This window comes from Lycium barbarum, chromosome 5, assembly GCF_019175385.1.
Source record: "Lycium barbarum isolate Lr01 chromosome 5, ASM1917538v2, whole genome shotgun sequence".
In the NCBI taxonomy this organism is placed as follows: Eukaryota; Viridiplantae; Streptophyta; class Magnoliopsida; order Solanales; family Solanaceae; genus Lycium; species Lycium barbarum.
This window is the reverse complement of record NC_083341.1, coordinates 103,939,824-103,948,241: the sequence shown is the minus strand read 5'-3', so window position 1 is coordinate 103,948,241 and position 8,418 is coordinate 103,939,824.

Sequence of the window (8,418 nt, the reverse complement as noted above, 5' to 3'; positions counted from 1 at the left end):
AGCTAGTTGGGATATTAAGAAAGGATTGGAAGAAGGTATGAGAGGTACGCCCTCTATTGAGACAGATTTGTTCGGTCTCACCCCTCCGGCTTGGGTGTGACAAACGCAAGGCCGAGGGGGCGACCCATCCGAGGCCCAGAGTGAGTCACTTTCCAATATAGCTGCGATTCTACCAGTACTAGAGAGCTTAGGGATGCTCCAACATCATTAGTTTTACCAGTTCCACCACCGGCTCCATTTGATCGGGATGTGAACAAAGCAGTGTAGGTATTGACGCAGTTGGTTGCCTTACAAGCTTGGTGCCACCTGGTAGCACCTGATGGAGACAGATCCCTTGAAGGGTCAGGTAGTACATAGAATTGGGAACTCTGAGAGCGAGGCCCGTATATATTTACAGGATATGATCCTGATGAGGCTATTGGATGGACCAAGAGGGATAGGACAGTTGGTGATTACTGAGGATTGTCGAGTGGTAGTGGTTTGCAGCAAGCTAGGTTTGTACGATGACTTGTGCATTATCTTAGCTCTTAGGTAAGGGTGAGGTAGGGTTCGCAGACGTCAGTATGTCAGGATCGTGCTAGCACATATAGAGTGGAGCTGCCCCGGCCAATGTTTCGTCAATGCGGTCGGGCGCATGCTGGACCATGTTGTGTAGGTACGGGGGGTTGTTTTGGTGTGGCAGCAAGGGCCACAGGATACGAACATGTCCGACACTTAAGCGTAAAGACCAAGATAGGAGCGGAGATGAAGCGTTGAGCTCCGGTGTTGTTTGAGTTTACTTTCTGAGTACAGGTATGTAAATCATATTTTGTGAGTTCTCGTCTTATATGAGTTTGTGGTAGACTTCTATATGTTCTATGTTATTGACATCATGTTAATAATATCTTAGTTCTGTTGTGTTATCGAGGCTTTAGGGCATCCCAATGGAAATAAGTTACAAAATAAATAAAACATCAATATAGAGTTCCTATGTTCGCACGATAATGAGAGCCGTACTTACATCCTATCAAGTTAGTGGATTATGAACCATCAGTGATATTATGACAGATACACGGCCATATTTTATTTTATAATCTTCATGCTGACTCATAGAATGTTACCCGACTGTGCGGGGAAGCTCAAATGGATAGATTCTGACCCTTATGGATAAATCATTGTATATACAAATGTATTAAAGATAGACGATAAGCGAAAAATGCAAAAGATATCATCAGGGAGGTTCTGCAGCTTATGGGGTTATCACATAAGTAAGAAATATCAGACGACTAAAGAATGAGGCCAGTTAGAGTACAGGAAGTCGAGAATCAAGGATGTTTTGTTGAAATTACTCCGAAGGAGAAGAACGTGGAATATTGCGAAAGGTTGGTACAAAAAAAAATAGATTGGTATGAGTGAATACGAAAGATTATTAAGGGACGTAAGTTAAAGTATTGAAGTACAATAAGACTCATAGGCAAAGCTGTATGGGCCACGTTTTCATTAAAAGTGGATGTAATTTAACAGGGATTATCGGAAGGTCAATTTAACCATATAATTGCGAGATGCCGATATCGATGGATGACATAGGATGAATTAGAACTAAGGTACCGATTAAAGATTCAAATGACTCTCACACTAGCTAGCATTGCAGTGCTATAATGAGTGAATAAGCAAAAGAAGGAAGAGGATTAGTGGGATAAGAACCCTGAAAGAAATTTATAAAGATCTCCTTGACAGGTTACCTAAGCTAAAGCTAAACTCATCGAGAGAAGGCATGCCAGCAAGAACGTATAACTCTCTACATATATGGACCCTTATAATTTTTCTTAGAGGAGGAAAGGTTACCCCTCGGTCAATAATAAGCTACCTGTAATACGGACCTACGGAAGGTGGAAAGACGAGTAGGACTTCAAGCATGAAACACTGAACTATTTCCCTAAGGGGGGAGACGAGGTGGTAAAGCACTAAGTCGAGAGCACATTTTGTTTAACAACAAAAAGATGGGAGGATTGGGACAAAAAGGATTAGAAGCAACTTTAAAGTAACACACGAGTAGAAACAATAAGGAAAAGAGATGATATTGGTTTACAAATTGACGACAAGCATAGTCAAATACTTTGTACATGGGAATGTTGACCTGAAGAATGAGTTGAAGTTGGAAGATATGAATCGAACAAACAATTGCTTGAGGTTGAGATACGAAGATGGATCAGTCGAAATATTTAACAAAGGACTAGGGAAGGATATAGTTACGATTACACATAAGGATAAAAGACAAGCCTTGATAACATCCAAATGGCATAGTGATAAGGTGTACCCTACGATTCCTTGTTTTGATAATTGACAAACTGATGGGGAACTGATAAGAGACCTGGTCTGCAATTTGAATTTACGTGCTCACTCAGTGGTACAACTTTAAACCACTGTAAAGCTGGACTGTACAACAGCAGTGCTGCAACCCATGTCTCGGGTCAAACTTTGGTTGAGAAGTCTCCATCATATCTCATATGTTCCCCAATATATATTCAACATGTCCCAACATATTGGGTATCACTTGGAAGACCTAAAAATCACTTGAAAAGTGTAGCCGTCACAAGATTCCCAAGTGTTCAACCAACAGAGCTGAAAACAAACTAAAGGACCAGATGCTAACTTTGAAGATGTCAAAGTCTCTTAGTTTGTCTTAAGCTTTTTTTCATTTGTATTTAAATTGTAAACCTACTCCTCTTGTTTGAGAAGCTGTTTGTAGGTATTTAAAAATCTCAAAGTCAACTTGTTGGAAGTGTGTTTCCACAAGCTTTTGAATGATACACTAGGCTAGAGTTAGTCTAGGTATATTATTGGTCCTTGGCTATAGTTTGTCAAGTGGAGGTGCTTGCAATCGGAGAATTGCAAGGGTGGAAGGACTACAGGGTTAGTTCCAAGGTTACATAAGCGTTATTGTAAGGGTGAGGGATTATGAGAGTTAGTTCCTAGCTTACGATAGAGTTGTAACCTAAAGTTGCTCTTGTAGTGGAGTTGAAATCCTACTAGGGTAGGTCGTGATTTTTAATCCCTTGAGTAAGGATTTTTCCACGGTAAAATCCTGTGTCCTTTATATACTCCATCTCAAAGGGAACTGGTTTGCAACCAGGACCCTCCATACTGTTTGGTGAATGTATAGCCTATACTAATTGGTATTAGAGCAGACCCTTTCTAAAAGGCTAACACCTAGAAAGGATCCTCAGTCTAATGGCTGCTCCACGAAACTCAGAAGAAGGATACTCGATGACAACATCGCCAAGGGTAAATGATGAGTCCGACATGGAACATTTCACCCGCAAGTTTCAAAGGATGACCAGAAGGGACAAAAGATCCATCAAAAGGAATTTCATTTCTAAGTGAGCTTGGAATGAATATGAGTCAATCATCTCACTCATGGCCAAGTCAGATCCAGATGGTGAAGATCAGCAAGTCAAGAATGAAATAGATGGAGGGGTAAAAAATGGTACATGGATAGCGGCTGCTCAAAGCACATGACCGGTGAAATGGATAACTTTCTCTCACTCAAAGCTTTTCAAGGTGGGAGTGTATCCTTTGGAAACGATAAGAAATGGTACATTCTTTGAGTAGGCAAAATTTGGAAGACACTTGTTCATGCCATAGAAAATGTATACTTCGTAAATAGTCTGAAGTACAGTGTGGTAAGCGTGTCTCAAATTTGTGGCAGGGGAAATAAAGTCAAGTTCCTATCTTGCTCTTGCACAGTCCCATGTCTCAAAACTGGTGAACTGGTTCAGGTTGCCAAGAGATTGAAAAATGTATATGTCATAAACTTTGGCTCCCAAGACGGAAGTGATTTGACCTGTCTGAGTGCGATTAAGGAAGATCCTGAACTCTGGGATAGAAGACCGAGGCATGTGAGCTTTTCGTTATTAAACAAACTTGCGGTGAAATACCTGGTTCATGGATTATCAAAGGCAAAGCGTAAGGATCACAATGTTTGCGATTCTTGCATAAGAGGGAAGCATGTGAGATATTCCTTTAAACCCAAGAAAGAAGTAAGTACCTCGAGGCCCCTTGGACTTTTTCATGTGGATCTTTGCAGACCAATGAGAATACCCAGCAGAGGAGGAAAGAAATATATGTTTTTAATCGTTGACGACTACTCTAGGTTCACCTGGACCTTGTTCTTGAAAAGCGAAAATGAGATATTTCTTGTGTTTCACGCCTTTGTTAAGTAGATCCAAGTAAAACTTGGGACCCTGGTTGGGAGCAACAAATCTGATCATGGGACTAAATTTGATAATGCTCAGTTCGATGATTTCTGTACTAAAAGTGGCATCAGCCATAATTTTTCTACCCTTAGAACACCTCAACAAAGTGGTGTTGTGGAGCGAAAAACAGAACTCTTGAAGATATGGCTAGAACAATGTTAATAGCCAGTGGGGTGTCCAAAATGTTTTGGGCAGAAGCCGTGAACACTGCTTGTCATATAATAAACAGATACATGATAAGGTCTCTACTTGAAAAAAAATCGATACGAGCTGTTAAATGGAAGAAAACCCAAGTTGACTTACTTAAGAGCTTTTGGCTGTAGATGCTATGTACTCAACAATGGCAAGGATGCTCTGGGAAAATTTGATGCCAAAAGTGATGAGGGTATCTTCCCCGGTTATTCCTCTCATAGCAAAATACAAAGTCTACCACAAAAGGACATAAACTGAGGAGAAAAGTGTGCATGTAATCTTCGATGAGTCTAGCTTTCAAGAGGATATCAGGGTCCCACATGATGAAGAGGAACATGGAGTTTTACCAAAAGTTCCAAAAGAAGACATTGAAATCTCCAATAGGAAGACTGAGTTGATGAATCAAATCAAACCATTCGATGAAGAAAATGTTGATAATTCTCAAGAGGAAGCAGAGGAACCTGCCTCTTAGATCACTACCCTAGAAATTGTGCATAGAGTGATAGATGATGTATCAGGAACTACAGAGGCCGATCAAGGAAGTGATGGGAATGGATCAATGGATGCTAATAACGGATCCAACAATGAAAAAGCTGGTCCATCTACTCTTGTTATTCAAACAACCACCTGGAAGCTTAGAGATCTCACACTCTTTACAATGTAATTACTCTTCTAAACTCAGGCATTCAAACCGGATCTAAGGCAAGAAACCTATTTACCTTTTCCGTGTTTCTATCTCAAATTGAGCCTACGAATATCAAAGAAGCCTTAAAGGATGCCGACTGGATAGCTGCTATCCAAGAAGAGCTTCATCAATTTAAGAGAAACAGAGTATGGCACCTGGTCCCTCGGCCATCAGATGGAACTGTGATAGGCACCAGATGGGAGTTCCGTAACATGATTGATGAGCTTGGGAATACCACCAGAAATAAGGCAAGACTAGTAGTTCAAGTCTACAATCAAGAAGAATGAATGGACTACGATGAGATGTTTGCTCCAGTGGCTAAAATAGAGGCAATCATGATTCTTATAGCTTTTGTATCCCATATGGAATTCAAGCTGTTCCAAATGGATTTCAAGAGTGCCTTTCTGAATGGGTACTTAAAGGAAGAAGTGTTCGTTAGACAACCTTCTGGCTTCAAAAATCATGAACATCCAGAACATGTGTTCAAACTTGACAAAGCTTTATATGGTCTGAAACAAGCCCTTCGAGCTAGTATGAAAGATTGTCAAAAATTTTGCTTGAAAATGGTTTCACCAGAGGAAAGATTGACAACACTCTGTTCCTAAAGAAGAGAGGAAGAAGTCTGTTGATTGTATAAATATATGTAGATGACATCAGATTTGGAGACACAAATGATTCACTGTGTAAGGACTTTGCAATGCTGATGGGAAGTGAATTCGAGATGAGCATGATGGGTGAGATGAACTTCTTCCTTGGTTTGCAAGTAAAGCAGAATCTAAAAGGTTCAATGATCAGTTAACAGAAGTACATAGAGGAGTTTTTCAAAAGCTTTGAAATGGATAATTCCAAGCCTATTAACACTCCGATAGCTACTGCCACTCGACTTGACATCGATGAATCTGGTGATCCAGTAAATGAGACAATGTACAGAGGTATCATAGGATCTCTTCTGTATCTAACAACAACGTGACTGATATTGTATTTAGTGTCAGATTATGTTCTAGATTTCAGTAAAGTCTCAAGGAATCTCACTTGAAGGCTGCCAAGAGAATTCTGAGATATCTCAAGAGAACGCCAGACCTTGTCCTTGACTATCCCACAGGAGGCAGTTTTGCATTGGTTGGATATACGATGCTGACTATGTTGGTTACTTGGTCCATAAAAAAAGACATCCAGAATGGCTCATTTTATAAGATCGTGTCAGATATCTTGGGGTACAAAGAAATAGAACTCAGTTGCTCTTTCAACTGTCAAAGCCGAATATGTTGATGTTATTTCTTGTTGTGCTCGACTGCTATGGATCAAGCAACATCTTAAAGATTACGGTATTCTCAATGACTGTGTTCCCTTACTATGTGGCAATACAAGTGCACTCAACATGGCAAAGAATCCAATTCATCATAAACTGTTACACCCTGAAAATTTTTGCGTTACCAAGACTGTAGACAGCTTAGTATGAGCTCAAGGGAGAGTAAAGTTATACAAGAAGTAGGGATGAAGATTATATTATATGAGTCTAAGAATAACATATATATGACATTTGGAGACCGTATGGTGTAAATAAGTTAATACGTTACTTGATGAATAACCCTCGTAACCATAAGTTAAGGTAGAGCCCACATGCCGGGATTTTATAAAGGACATATGAAACGTTATATGCGTAGTACATAGGAAGTTGAGCAAGTCTTAAGAAGGACCTTTAAGCCAAATATGGGCATAAGCCCTCCAAAAGGATGATTTAAGGATACGTTTTCGGATGATCTGACTTAAAGAGGCCAAAAAGTCATTATAAGTTTGGAATTTGGAAACACACCAAAAATGAAAGTTGTAGATAGTTGAAATAGATTTTGAAACATAGGTCATGGGCCCTCATAAAATATCAGGATCAAGAGTTTTGACCTTTTTACTGAATGAACTCGCAGGCAGTAAAATAAGCCTACGCGAATGCGCCCAAAGCCCATGCGAACGCCAAGGGCAAATTCTGAGTCGGTGGAAACCGACTCTAGAACCTTATATAAGGGGGTTTACCCCCTAATGTTCATTCAAAAACCCCTCTAAACTCCCCAAACTTTCTGGAATATTCCCCCAACTTCCGTCCATCAAATTTTAGCGCAAATTAAGTGGAAATCTCCGGATTTAGGTTCGGACAGCGTATAGTTGCGCTTGTAATATCGTCTTGCAAGGGATCTTGACTTGGATTCAAGGCGGATATGGAAATATTGCGGTTCTAGCGAAAGTAAGGTATGAATCTTCCCTTACTAATATTGATTTAGGTTTATTTACGGAGATAAAGTTATTAAATAGCCGTATTACGAGTTGGGTAGTTGAGAATTTTGGAAAACATCGTGTGGGATGTTTGATGGAATATATTGGTATGGATAATGGTGTTGATGTTGTTGGTATTGTTGTTGTTGATTGGTTGTTGATATTATGATTTCGGGCTAGTCATTTAAACAGGGGAGATGCTGCCCGAATTTCGAATGATCTACATATATGTTCGGCGAAATGAGTTTTATACGAGGATGAGCCTGAAAATAGTGTGAATTGTTTATATGTAGATTAGGAGACTACGAATGATCTTAAGTAAATGGCAAGACAAGAAGTAAGTTGGAAAGTCGCCAAATAAGCGGCCAGGTATGTTAAGGCTATTCTTTATTTTCTTGGAATGATTCCATATATGGTAGGAGCGTAAAAAACCTTATGACTAGAGATTTGTCAAAGTAGAGCTTGTCATATTGTGGCATAGTTTCCGAGTGTTATGTTGTTCTCTCTGAGGGGACAAAACCCCTCCCAGTGTCCTTGAGTTTATAGAGAGGCAGAAGAGACATGTTACAATATTAGTGTATTTCAGCATATGCATGATATACATATATGTTCTTCTTTAGCCTAGCCACTTGGTCAGTGAGACATTTTCTTTAGCCTGGCCACTTGGTTAGTGAGACATTTTCACTTTGCTTGCCCTACGAATCAGTGAGACATATATGCCTGGCCTACGGGTCAGTGAGACAGATTGCTTGGCCTAAGGGTCAGTGAGACAGATTGCCTGGCCGACGAGTTCAGCGGGACATACTGCCTGGCCACTTGGTCAGTGAGATATATAAGAGTATTACATGCATTTCATATGAGACAGGTCAGGTGAGATATTCAGAGCATTTCTTTTGGCCTCCAATGTATTACATTTTCAGTTCAGTTTTAGCTAGCTGTTGCATTACATACTCGGTACATTATTGTTACATCTCGTACTTTTGTACGTTGGATTATTCATAAGTTAACGGGCATAAGATCGAAGGACAAGATTATTTTGAG